The sequence below is a fragment of the Triturus cristatus genome, chromosome 4_2 (genome assembly GCF_964204655.1).
Source record: "Triturus cristatus chromosome 4_2, aTriCri1.1, whole genome shotgun sequence".
Classification (NCBI taxonomy): domain Eukaryota; kingdom Metazoa; phylum Chordata; class Amphibia; order Caudata; family Salamandridae; genus Triturus; species Triturus cristatus.
Genome location: NC_140586.1, coordinates 305,787,526 through 305,801,227, shown reverse-complemented (window position 1 = coordinate 305,801,227; position 13,702 = coordinate 305,787,526). Strand labels below are relative to the sequence as shown.

The following is a 13,702-nucleotide window of genomic DNA, read 5'->3' as shown; positions in this document are numbered from 1 at the left end:
ATGGCGTCAAGCGATTGAGTGATCCAGGTACTGAATTTTTTATCCCCTTCGAAGGTGTTATTGGGGGGATGAGGAACGTTTTCTCGGAGTTTGGCTGCCCAGACATCTGGTTCCAATTTTTGCCATTGTCTGGAGTACGTTCTAATTTTTGGGAGTGGCGGGGGCACAGTACTAATGTCCCATACTAGGGGAACCAAAAAGTGGTCCGTCCAGGGAAGGGGGATATGATCAAGGGATCTAAGGTTGGGGATGTTGGAAAGAATGGGGTCGAGCAGTTGCCCTTTTTCGTGGGTGGCCTGTGGGTTTTTAAGATCTAGGCCCATTGAGGTAAGATCCTGGAGTAGTTCATTGGCCAGTTTGTCGTCTGGGTCCAGGAAATGTACATTGAGGTCTCCTAATAATAGGTAGTTAGTTGTAGACGTGCATTTGACGGAGGTCTGGTCAGCAATTTTGGTCGGAAAGTCCCCTAAATTGCCTGGTGGGCGATATATCAGCGTTCCTGATATCGAGGTGACAGGGGAGATTGTAATGGTATAGTGGCAGCTTTCATAGCCCTTGATGTTGCCATCAGACGTTCGACAGGTAAAAGTGTCTTTGAGGATTATTGCAAGTCCACCTCCCCGACCCTCTGGTCTGTTCTGTGAGCACATAACGTACCCGGGGGGAGTGCTAAAACAATGTCTGGGCCACTACTGGGGGTAAGCCAGGATTCTGTTAAGAACAGAACGTCTAGGCTATTGTTGGTAATTAGGAGGTTTACTTCTTGTGCGTGTTTCACAAGCGACCTGCAGTTAAGTAGACCTAAGAGTAAACCCTTTGATGCCACGGTCTGGTTGACGGAGTTACAGCGGTCACAGCCGGAGAATTGTGTGTCTCCGGTTAGGATGCGCGAGCAGGAGGGATGTTTGTTGGTGTTCAAGGCTAGCAAGTCATCCCGGGTGTAGGTCAAGTTGTTGGGGCCTGCCACGGCCAGAGTGACTGGGCCTAAGGCCGGCAGGGCCCGGACGGGCCCAGACGGGCTTGCCTTTGGCGTGCCTTCGGCGCGCTGACGGCGCGCTGACGGCGCGCTGACGGCGCGCCCGCTGCGCCCGTCCGCTGCGCGTCCGGTGATTACACATCTTTATGGGTGGAAAGGGGCCGGATGGGCGTGGCCTGAGAGTGGGCGTGGCCTCAGTTCCTCGCCGTGAATGGCGTCCAAATGTTTGGTTTGTTCTTGAATCGGTGCAGCGAAGGGGTCGCTGTTTGGCGTGTCTCAAGCCCGCTGTGGGGGTTCTTGCCGGGTGAGTGCGCAGTTAAAAGTGCAGGTTATTTTTAAAGTGACACAGAAATTACAGTTTTAAAAATTCAATCGTCTCCCGGCTTCCGACTCAGGAGGTTTAGCAGTTCTGATTTTTTTTAGCGCTGTTGATCGCGCTTTTATACTGTGGCGGGTGGGCGTGGCCTGAGAGTGGGCGTGGCCTCAGTTCCTCGCCGTGAATGGCGTCCAAATGTTTGGTTTGTTCTTGAATCGGTGCAGCGAAGGGGTCGCTGTTTGGCGTGTCTCAAGCCCGCTGTGGGGGTTCTTGCCGGGTGAGTGCGCAGTTAAAAGTGCAGGTTATTTTTAAAGTGACACAGAAATTACAGTTTTAAAAATTCAATAGTCTCCCGGCTTCCGCCTCAGGAGGTTTACACACCGCGGGCAAGGATGTGTGAAGATGGTCTACTGCTTTTCACCATCTTCCATGTGTGTAATGGGCGCACTGGGTAGCACATCTGCTGCAGAAGGGGAAAGGAGAGAAGTGGAGGATTGTACAACAAGAGAAGTGTAGCAGTGGGAGGCAGAAGTCACATGAAAGCTCGGTTCGCTTAGGGCTCGAGGGTCCAGGAGGACCTCGAGCTGGGCCTAAGGCTGAGCCTTCAGTGGTTCGCCACTGCAAAAGAGTAAAATGCATGAAAGGGCTTGTCAGATCAGAAGGGAATCATGCTGCCTAATTCCGATGGCAAGATTGTCTGTTGGTTCCAATATATCTAGGTCTCCAAACTCTAGGATTGTTGATCTATTTTCAACATACTGATGCCAAAAAAAAACTCAGCAGCTCAGACAATTGTGAAAGGTGTGGCATTAAAGGTGAGGCCTGCCCGAGTCAATGGCACGTGTAATATATCTGAAGGGAAATCTGCAACTACTAGTACTTCAAACTCAACATAAGGTCTTAAATGCCTAAAGAGCTTGTGTGGTGTACACAGGTAAAACACAACGAATGAAAAGGACGAGGGAGAGTAGCACGTTCATGTTTTGCGTTTCCTCTGCACATTTTAACGTTGTTTCTTCTATGCCGCACACATTTTGTATCTGGCTTGTATACTTTGTTTCTTTGAACGCGTGGAATAGTTCAGATAATAGAAATATGTACTTCAGTTGTATTGTAGTCTCCCAATATTTTGCCTCACTTCCCCATCTCTTGCACACATTAAGCTACATCAGTGTGTGTTTATATATACACAGTGGATTTCGGAGGGCAGGAAAATTAACTCAATTTGGACTGCTAAACTCTGCAGGGAGAAACCGCATGCTACACAACCTGCAGCGCTGAAGTCCCACAGTAGGTAACAAATGGCCACGCTGCTAGGGGGGTGCAATAGTGACCAAAAACTGCTGAGAGAAAGAACAGAATACTTCAGCCTCTGAGCAGTGACAGGGCACTGCTGAAGAAAGCGGGCACTCCTTTACCTCTGACAGGCACTGCTAGACAAAACAGGGCACTACTACAGAAACGACACACTACTGTGGTGCTGCAACACTAAGCTTGCACAGTTACTCCACTCCGGAGCCCCATTGGACCCATGCCAGTAATTACATCTTCCATAGAGCAGCCACCTCCATTGCCCCCGAGCTTCGCTGCACCATCAACTGCTCCATCAAAACCTCCACCTTCCCCGGCGACTGGAAACACACCGAGATCAACAACCATCCGCCGACCCTACAGACCTCAAGAACTTCAGATCCATCTCCCTCCTCCCCTTCCCAGCCAAGGTCATTGAGAAGGCCATCAACGCCCAACTCTCCGAGTTCATCGAAGAGCACCATGTCCTGAATATCTCTCAATTCGGCTTCCGAAGCAACCACAGCACCGAGACCACACCCCTCGCTGACACCAACATCATCCTCTTCCTCCTTGACAGGAGAAAAACCGCAGCCCTCATCCTACTAGACTTCTTGGTCGCTTTCTATACCGTTCCCAAGGCACCCTAATCACACGACTCAACGACGCCGGAATCCGCGCCAAGGCCCTGGACTGGATCTACTCCTTCCTTACCAGCCATACACCGCGCGTCAAACTGCCCCCGTTCCTCTCAGAACCTAAAGAGATCAGCTGCGGAGTGCCCCAGGGCTCCTCCCTGAGCCCTCCCTTCTTTAAATTCTACATGGCCCCCCTCGCGGCCATCGCCAGAAACCACGGACCCAACATAGTCTCCTACGCCGACAACACCCAGCTGAAACTCTCCCTCACCAACGAACCCACAGCCGCCAGAATCAACTTTCATAGTGCGATGAAGGCCGTTGCCACCTGGATTAAAGACAGCTGCCTCAAGTTCAACTCAGACAAGACTGAAGTATTCATTCTGGGACCCGCCTCCTCAGCCTGGTAGGGCTCCTGGTGGCCCACCACACTGGGAACCCCTCCCATCCCCACAGACCATGCACATAACTTCGGCATCATACTGGACTCCTCGCTCACAATGAAACGCAGGATCAATGCCGTTTCCTCATCCGCTTCCACGCACTCTGCCTGCTTCCAAAGACTTTCAGCTGGATCCCCTTAGAATCCAGAAAGACTGTTACCCACGCACTCATCACCAGTAGAGTGTACTACAGCAATGCACTCTATGCCGGGTCACCCTGAAACAGCTCAGGAAACTTCAGAACGTACAAAACGCCACAGCCAGACTGGTCCTCAACATTCCCCGCTGCAGCCACATAACAACACCTCCGACAACTCCACAGGCTCCTAGTCAACAAGAGAATCACCTTCAAGTTCTTCACATATGCCTACAAAGCTCTCCGCAACGCAGAACCAGCATATCTGAACCACCACCTCTCATTCCACGGTCTGGCTCCAGACAACTTCGCACTGCCCAACTTGCCCTGGTCACCGTCCCACGGATTCACAAGATCTGAACCAGAGAAGATCCATCTCCTACTTTGTGCCAAGACCTGGAACACCATGCCCTTCCACCTCCGGCAATCCCTGTCGCTGACCCAATTCAGGAAGGATCTCAAGACCTGGCTGTTAAACTGAACAACCCCGCCCAGACGGATCCGCAGCCCCCACCCCTCTCAGTGCCTTGAGTCCTTCACAGATGAGTAGACGCACTTTACAAACTCCTGATTGATTGATTACTGCTCTGCAGCACAAACAGACCACTGCTCGATAAAGAGCACAACTGGACATTACTCCAGAAATCTCACACTTCTCAAGCTATACAGCACTGACTAGCGAAATTGTACACTCCTTCAGCTCTGACGAGACAATTGCAGAGAGCACACACTGCTATGTTTTCACAGCACTAAGCTTACAAAAATGGCGCTCTACAGCACTAAGAACCCCCTCCCAGTTCTACAGCTCTTCAACAATGTCGGGGTACTCCTGGTGCGAGATGACACTAGTGCAGCCTCGAAGCACTAAGCTCACATTTTTATAACACCACTGCACTCGGAGGACACGAATGAAGAAGGTGGACCCTCCTACTGCTCTCCATCACTGGCAGGACAGTACTGGAGAGCTCTCACACTGCTACAGTCTACAGCACTAAGCTTGAGCTGCACCTACTTCAGCAACGGCAGAACACTACTGGAAAAAGCTCAGACTGCCGCGGCTCCACAGAACTAACAAGACACTGGCAAAGAAGTTCCCTCATGCAGCTAGGGCTATATAAAGCTGGACACTACTAAAGAAAGCTCTCCATCTACAGGCCTAAGCTCACGCTCTAACCGCTCTACAGCAGGGTCTACAGCTCTAAAAGGACACCAGTGGAGACAGTTCACACTAGTGTAAGCTCTACGCACTGACATGGTCATATAGGCGAAACCCCAGAGTGCTACGACTCTACAGCACTGACAGGGCACCGCTGAAGAAAGCTCACACCCTGCATCTCCACCGCACTGCCGACGGAGATTTCATGTCTGGGGCACAATGCTGGATTCATCATACTGGGAGAGAGAAATGAAGAGGATGGAGCTACAGACACGTGTACACACTATTAGTAAACCAAGCACGATTCAGGCATTCACATTTCTCACACACATGCAAGATTGCACTAGTTACAGACACACACTCTTCATTAACGATGCGGGTACCATTGACATATACACCACAAATATTCACACCAATCCTCATCTGCGTACAATGTTCACAAACCTCACACCACTCAAACTTCAGGAGACAACTACCACACTCTCTTAGCTCCTTGCTTTTGTCTTACATTTATCTAAGTTGGACAAAAACAACTTCGTTTTTTAAAATACACATTTGTACTAATAATGCACCCATTTAAAATTAATAGTGTTCCAGCATATTGGCAAAGATGATTTTTTCAAATGTACAACTTAGATAATGTTCGGTTCATTTTGCCGATCCAGGAACGCGGGGAAGTGGGGGAAATGGACGCAATTAAACTTTTTCAGACTTACCTTACTCGAAATCCATTGAAATGGTCAGCTTAAGGAACATACAATAAGTAATATAAAAATGTTCTCCAAAATAACTTATCATGAAGCATTTTATACTCACTGTAAACGTGACATGTAAGATGCAATATAAAAACTGAAGATGTATATATTTTTATGAGGTAACCACCTTATGGGAGATCTGACTGGAGTGGGAAAGGAGAGAGAGAGAGTATTGAAAAAAACAAAGGTTAAAATTACGGTATAATTAGGTGAAAATGTCAATTACAACACAATGTTTTAAACTACCAAAAAAAACACGATCAAAACTAAACAAAAGACTGAAATTCACCAGTTGTAGTTAACTCGCAGGCAAGAAGAACCCCACACCATGCACGGCCAAAGGCTGTGCAGGGCATAGGGCTGGGCGCGGGGCCTGGTCTGTGACAAGGCACTGTGCTCACCCACCTGCGAGCATTCTACCCTCCCAATGCACGCGGCCCCAGTACCCCCCTTTCCCTGTTTCTTAATATATTGGATCCTTGAGACCGTAATTGGCTCAGGGGGAGGGGCCCCATCCCTGCACCCTCTCCAAATAATTAAATATATTGAGCCCCGGGTCCCGGCGCATCCCAGGAGTCGTTTTCATTGTTTAGGAGCATGAGAGTTGGGAAAGAGGGGGAGGGCTCACTTTTTTGGAGCTATATACCTATCATCATCTGCAATGATCCGTTTTGCAGCCTTTTAAAGATGGACTGACTTTTTATGGCATGCAGCATGACAGCTGCAGATGAAACACACAGAGGCCCGCCAAGAGTGGTAAGATAATCAATAGTTATTTTTCCAATTACACAGCATTGATCTGGACCCTTGTGACAAATACTGGACCAAACAAGCATCATATTTTGAGAGTCCTTCAGGATTCAGCCGAATAATAAAAAGTATCCAGACCAGGTAAGTCAATAATTTACAATCAAACATAACATGAATCAACTCCTCTTGTACACAATCCCAATAGAGTTTAATAAGTATACATTCACACATCATGTGTATGGGAGTACCCTTCGATTTTTGTGAAGTTAGTGCCATCATGTGCCAGACTCACTCATAGTCACTTTAAATTTCCTATAGGGTGTCATGCTTTGCATAATTCGACATTAAGCTAATATGTACAATATTTGTGGATATTTTAGATCTAAATGTTAACATTAGGATTTTCTGGAATCTAACACCATCAAGTGATGATGTGTAGTTTACCATCAGCAATGTTTTTTATTTCTAACTATAAAAAGGCTTAGTTTCCAATTTATTTACCTTTTAGCAGTTAAGCGTGATTTTTCCGCATATTTAAGATAGCAGCTGAAGCAAGTCAGACTGAGTATTAATATATTAGAATTTGGGAGATGGCTAATTTTATTATTAGAAAATCCTGAAAATTCATACTTCCCACATTATATTTTCATTGAATTTAACTGACTTTTGGTGTTTGTTCTTCCCTTAGAGCATAGGCTCTTTATGATGTTTTTGACTGACTGACTTATATCCTTCAACTGCTCACATTCCTGGCTCTTCGGATGACTCGGAGCTGCCCGCTATTTCCACCCCCGGCCTTGATACTCTCACGGGTGAGTAGTGCGCTTCACAAATCCCCGATTGATTGATTGACATTTAGGGTTTACTTTTATTTCGTTTTCATTCTCTACTCCTGTTAGTTGTGCCATATTAATTTCCTTGGCTTGACACATAATTACAATTGTCATGCAGTAGTTGCATTGATTATATAACAGGAGGGAACCCATTGAGTGCATCATGTCTTCTGAGCTTCTGTCCATGATTCACGAACATGAGATATGTAGTGATTTCTTAAAATATAACCATCTAGATCTACAACACTGGAGGGTTTTGGACTGATGACTATGATATGCATAAACAAGACTTATTGGTGCTTTTCGTGCACTAAATACACGCGTTGATAGGTTCCAAGGTAGTTTACGGTGATTCAATTGATCTGGATTATCGTGTTTTTCACACCAAGTTACAGATTATTTATTATACAGTTATAATCTTGGTATGGGCATTTTCCTGTCATCAGCTAGACTATATTCATATCAATGCTTATTGTTCTTCTTGATGGCTCATGCACTTTGAAAGTAATTTTGGTTTTAGGTGTTAATTTACAGTTGATGAAGTGATAAAATCAATGCAATATATTTACCCCTCTCAGAGGACACTCTTTCCAAAATGCATAGGAGGGGAGGAGATGATTCTTAATGGACACAGTCATTAATCATGTAACTCTGGTGAATCACAAACGTACAAGGCATGGATTCAAGTGAAAACCAATACTATGGGTCACAAATAACAACATTTGGTGGTTTATGTTCCTCATTACAGCTGAATTCAACAAATAGTGTAAAGCATCCGAGGGGCTTTTTGACAGTAAACATACAGCTTGTTTCAATAATACTGCTTGACATCCTGAGACAGAGGTTGTACCTAGAGGCACATAAATATGCTCCATGGGCTGCTAGAGAGTACCACCAAATAGTTGAAACCTGTGGAAAGTAAATTAGGGCTTGGCACCTGTTTCCCTTTACATTCTGTCACTTCCTAATTCTTTTTAGATTCTGTTCAGAGTTTCCCGAGTGAAAGTATTTCAAAACTAATGTATGCTATTTATACAGATTGAAAACACTGAACTCAATGTACAGCTTTGAGTTACCATAAGATGTGTATTTACATTTCCTCCAGTATTTTGAAATGTTTTCTTCCTTTAATATTTCTAAACAATATTTGCATTATGAAGGCAAAACCTATTGGCTTTGAAATGCTTGTTAACTTAGCTATAGTATCCACAATATAGCATCTGCAGTGTCTACAATTCTTGGTGAGACTTGTGAGAATCATTTTCTGGTTAGAACAGTCAGAGACATTAATGGTATACCATAAACCCGTAATTTCTAAAATGACGTTTGATAATCAATGAAATAGCAAAGTCTGACTCCATCCTTCCTTTTGCAAGGAGGAAACTTAGTCTGTTATTAGCTACTTAGAATTTAATTATTTGGTCAACATATTTGAAGAAAGTCTGTGGAAGCCCATCGCGGGGGCACGGTTATAAACATGCCCCACCACCTTAAAAATATCTAGTCCATACACAAGGTAGTGGTGATCCCATGATGTATAATTATGTTTCAGTTAAAATGCGCCTAAGATGTCTTTTGCCCATGTTGATAAACTAATGGAGACCAAATGTAGACAATTCCATATGCAATGATGACATTAGCGTTTCTTAAGTAGAACATGCCTGGTGTGGGTGGGCTTGCCCAATTAACTGGGTTTCCCACCCACACTCATGTACTGTGATGTATTGGATGGTTACCCTGAAATAGTCAATACTGCGACTACATGAACTATGACAACTGTTTAGTTCTCCATTGATAGCATCCCCCAACGGCCCTACCAGAAAATGGTATAGGCATTGGAGAAGTTACCTTGAATTAGTCAATACTGTTACTATATGAACTGTGATAATTGCTTTGCTTCTCATCTACAGTACTCCCTAAATGGCCCTACCAGAAAATGTATAGAGGTTTATCGACAGAATGGCCTATTGAATTCTGAAATTAAGATATATGGGGGTCTGATTTTGCCCACCTCTGAACTTGTTATATGCCACGTTGTATTGGATGACCACCATAATCACTCAATACCGTTACTAAATGAATTGTAATGACTGCCTTGCTCTTTGTGTACAGCACTCCTCTAATGGTGATTACGGAAAATGTACAGATGCAAAAACGATAGACTGGTCTATTGAACTCTCAAATCAAGGCAGATAGGGGACTATTTGCACTCCCCTCCCAATCTTTGTGCACTCCCCTCTCCTTCCGCTTTTCTATCTTTTGAAACTTCATTTATGTACTGACATTGGAAGCGTATATGTTTATGCTACTATCAATCTTATGCACCACATCTCTTTTTTCCTCTTTTTATATATCAGGTTAGTGGTGACCTTAACATATGACTCACCAACAATTAAATGAATTTCCATAAATTCCCTTATTCCAATATGGCGCCCGCACTAAAAAACGATAACCCGTCTTTTAATGTAAGTGTTTTTTCGCTCGATACAATGTAAGGAACACTTCACCTCTCTTTCTCACCATTTCTTGGGACATTCCATGATTTAAAATATCGGGTCAGTGGTGACCTTAACAAATGAATCTCATTTCTTCCTAATTCCCCTACTCCAACATGGCGCCCGCACCGACGAACTTTAGTCCGTCTTTGAATGTACGTGTGTGCTCGCGCACTCGGCACAGAGCTAGGAACACTTCCGGGACAAAATTGGTTCATAAACCAGACCTCGGGCGGGACTACCTGATGCAGGACGATAGGATTCCTAGGACGACAACTTTCCAAGACCGAAGGTATTTGTAGTGGGCAGTGTGGCGCGTGGCGGGAGGTCTGCGTTGACGTACAATCAGCTGCTACACTCGCTAGCAGAAATATTCTGCTAGAAACGTTTTAAATGGTTTGCGTATCAACAAGAGTGACAAAAGATGTATCACTCTTCTGTCCTTGTTTGAAAAATGGCTCAAACTTTTAATGATAGTATTTTGAGATTGAGGGCAAATGTAGTGGATAGTGTGGTGTGTGACGGGAGGTCTGCGTTGACGGTTAATAGTAGCTATACCCACAAGCATAGACCTTCTGCCTTAAACATTGTAACTGGATAGTGTAGCACCAAGGTTGGCCAAAGATGTAATACCTATTTTCTCTATTTGTCAAATGGCTATAGTTTGCCAACATCAGTCTAACTTTGGACAAGTAAGATAAATGACTGTGATATATAATTTTTTACATACGTTCCCTATACTTTAGGACCTTATCATGGCTCCTTAGCAGAATTCACGGGATATTTGAAGAATAGCAGAGCCTATGTAGCTTGCTGGTGACTGCGTAAGTGCTCTTTTACTAAACTTAATTATTTTTGCTATTCCTAAATTGATATTGAGTATGAGGTAATTCATCTTTTAATTAAATTAGTTTCTCGTTGTAGGCATCTAATGTGCATACTCTCTGTTTTTCATAGATGTATTTTAACTTGGCTCAAATGACAAGAGACCTCTATTACTCCTGGATCTAAGAACCTGTGTTCTTAAAACTCTAATGTGTACGTAAGTCACACTTATACGATGTGTTCACGTTCTACTAGGTCTGACAATCTTCAAAATTACTCTCTAGAAACCTTTTTACAATTGTGTTCTCTATCTGTCTTATATGCAGTCTTTGCCAAACCGTACAACACCACGTCTGGTTTACGGGATCTCTATACTCAACAGGATCTTGGAGGTTTTAAACGGCCCCATTACAGCACAATATGCTTTACTTCATACTTGAAGCTAAACAAAGGTGAATGTCTGGCTGTCCGGTTATGGGTATAGGCAGTAGAATACCTAAGCTATATAATTATTAATGCGTTCTCGACTGAATTATCTAATCTTGTAAGGACTGCTGCGCTCTCTTTCCTTTTCCAGCTACGATTTTTGCAACCCTAAGAGATAGTGAATATCTGGATTCATCGAGTTACTTTCTGGGGACCTCGGAGATATCTAGGAGATCGGGCCCACTATAGCCATTGCTAACATTTATGCAAGTATCATAATTGAAGGTGATGTAATAATATACAAGAATTTGATTTACAATTCTCTTTTTCTTTCTTGGTTCCTCAACAATGGAGCCGTCTTTCTTTAACTTATTCAGGAAGTGAACACGGACTCATAGATTCTCTTTTTCTCACCGGTTTCCAATCTTTTCTTGCGTAGCTATGAACACTTTTCCAGTCAGTCTGACTGTGTCACTATTTGGTATGATTGTTTCTTCTAAATCTGGAGTTTGTTCTATGCTTCTCACATTACTCCTTTTCTTTGCATGTCTTTTTTATTCACTTTTTGGTTCACATATTGAGGGTGACATTGTATATAGGACTTGTTTTTAATCAGTCTTCTTGTCAATGACGTATAGTGCTCTTAACATTATTTTAATTTTTATAAAGGGCTGTTACAGCAGCTTGGGCATTAATTTCAGGACACTTCAATGTTTGCTTTACCATTACTTTACAGCCTTGAGGAAGTCACGGTGGTGACGAAACGCGCGTTGGCTGTTTCAGAGAGAATACTCTACGTGTCAAAACTTAGCAAGATTTGGGACATACATATTAACAAAGGAGACATTCTTCTCTGTCCGTTGTTTTGTCCGATATATGATGCAATATGCTAGATAAAGTGCTCTGTGTTTAAAAATCATTAAACTAAACTCACAGCATATATTTGTTTGTTTCCTGATATTCCTCATGTGAATTGGTTCTTCTCTCTATGACTTGGAACATACTGCGTATGTGATTAATTTCTAACGAATGTGTATTGTTTATAAATTAGTTGAAGAGTGCCGGGGTCTTCCCTTTTTCCACCTTAAAAATATGGAGGACGATTAGTCAATAATATCTTAATTTTTTCAGCGAATGCTCTGCATTCAGCAGCATGGAGTCTGACTCGTTAGTAAAATCCCTCCCCAGGTACCAGTTCCTCAGATTTAGAAATATTTAGTCCATATCCAGAATAATCCTCACTGAATTTCAGAAGTGCTGGTGCTGAGTATTTAACCTGGGAAACAAATTTCATGTTGTCCGCATAGGCCACAAATTTATAAGTGTGTTTGGCCACGTTTATTCCAGAAACACTTTCTTTGCAGTACTCACAAGAGAGGTTCAAATGCTATCAGAAATAGGAGAAGGGAAAGAACACACTGGACCCAAGGACTTAGGGTTTAGACCTAAACTATCACGAAATTCTGGCACCCCTGCTGGCTTCTGCCAAAGTAATCTCATAAACAGGGCCCAGGGCTGGAATGGGAACATCGCAGTTCATGGGTATCTCGGGTTCTTTGATAATCTAAAACCAGCGAATTTGGATAGGCCGAGTACACAGCTCTCAAAACCCATTCTCAGAAGGTGGAGAGATCGGTTTGGTCATGAGGGAAGCATTCATAACATTCTTGAAACCAAGCCAAAAAGAAAACACACAAGGTAAGGAAACAGCAAACAATAGAAACCGGCACCAAACACGAGAGTTCAAAGCTGAGCACGGATAAGAATTTCAAAGATCTGGCGCTCACAACCAAGATCTTTTAATAAAGGTCGGCTAAAACAAATGGTTAAAACTCTGCAGTTGAGTTCCCCTCTACCCTGAAAAAAGTAAACGACAGTGAAGTGGGAATCTGTGGCTCGTCCAACCTGTTGCCGCACAGAAGGGAGATCACAGCAGTAACTTTGCTCTTGCAGGAGGGACCTATGCCAAGGGCTTCTGCGACTATGCCTACTCTGAAACTCCATATTTTCCTAAAAGTAATTCCTTAGACTTTCCAGTGTATTAAGTTTTTAGTGCGCTCAAGAAAAAAGCAAGCATTGACAAAGCCTTAAGTTCTGGCCTTTAATGCCAGATCATAACCAGTGTGAAGGTTTACTGTTTATTTCAGATCGTTCACACTACAAAACTACCATGAACGTGCCCTTTGTAAAGCACGCAATGAAGTACTGGAAGGATGTGCAACAAAAAAGAAAACATGCTGCCTAGAACATATCCGCTATTTACAGCGCTTCGAAATGGGAACAGTACAATACAGCGCAATATTAAACAATAACTGTACTATTCTTAAGCTGTGTGTAGATTGATTTGATATTACATCATTGACAATAACAATTAGCCCAAACAGCTCATTTTAAATTAGGGACACACATGCGTTATGCACTGTTACAGGATACAGCCTGAGGATTTGTCAGAGAAGGGTTAAGTCTGTATTAAAAGCATGTTGTTAAAACCAACAATTCGAACTTGAAAAAAAAAACACAAAAGGCAAAAACTTAACTGCTTAACAATGCAACAGTTATTAATTCGACCTAAAAGTAAAGATGTGACCTGTCTGCACTTACTCAGCTATTTACCTTTTGGGGGGTGGGGGGGGGGGCAGTAATGTACACTTGTATAGTGATGA

General features: G+C 43.5%; 1 protein-coding gene and 1 long non-coding RNA gene across 7 annotated transcripts in view; one reads left to right on the top strand and one right to left on the bottom strand.

Annotated features, from left to right (window-relative positions):
- Nucleotides 1-11,908, top strand: part of LOC146833755 (uncharacterized) — a 134,411-nt gene extending 122,503 nt beyond the window's left edge. The window contains exons 2-4 of one of the 2 annotated variants that reach the window (XR_014960613.1): nucleotides 6,503-6,601; nucleotides 7,149-7,272; nucleotides 11,776-11,908. This is a non-coding gene — a long non-coding RNA (uncharacterized LOC146833755). The remainder of the gene's footprint in view (nucleotides 1-6,502; nucleotides 6,602-7,148; nucleotides 7,273-11,775) is intronic. The other variant, XR_014960614.1, reaches the window with a different exon arrangement.
- Nucleotides 1-13,702, bottom strand: part of RASAL2 (RAS protein activator like 2) — an 891,981-nt gene that overhangs the window by 332,507 nt on the left and 545,772 nt on the right. The gene's annotated exons all lie outside the window — the stretch shown is intronic.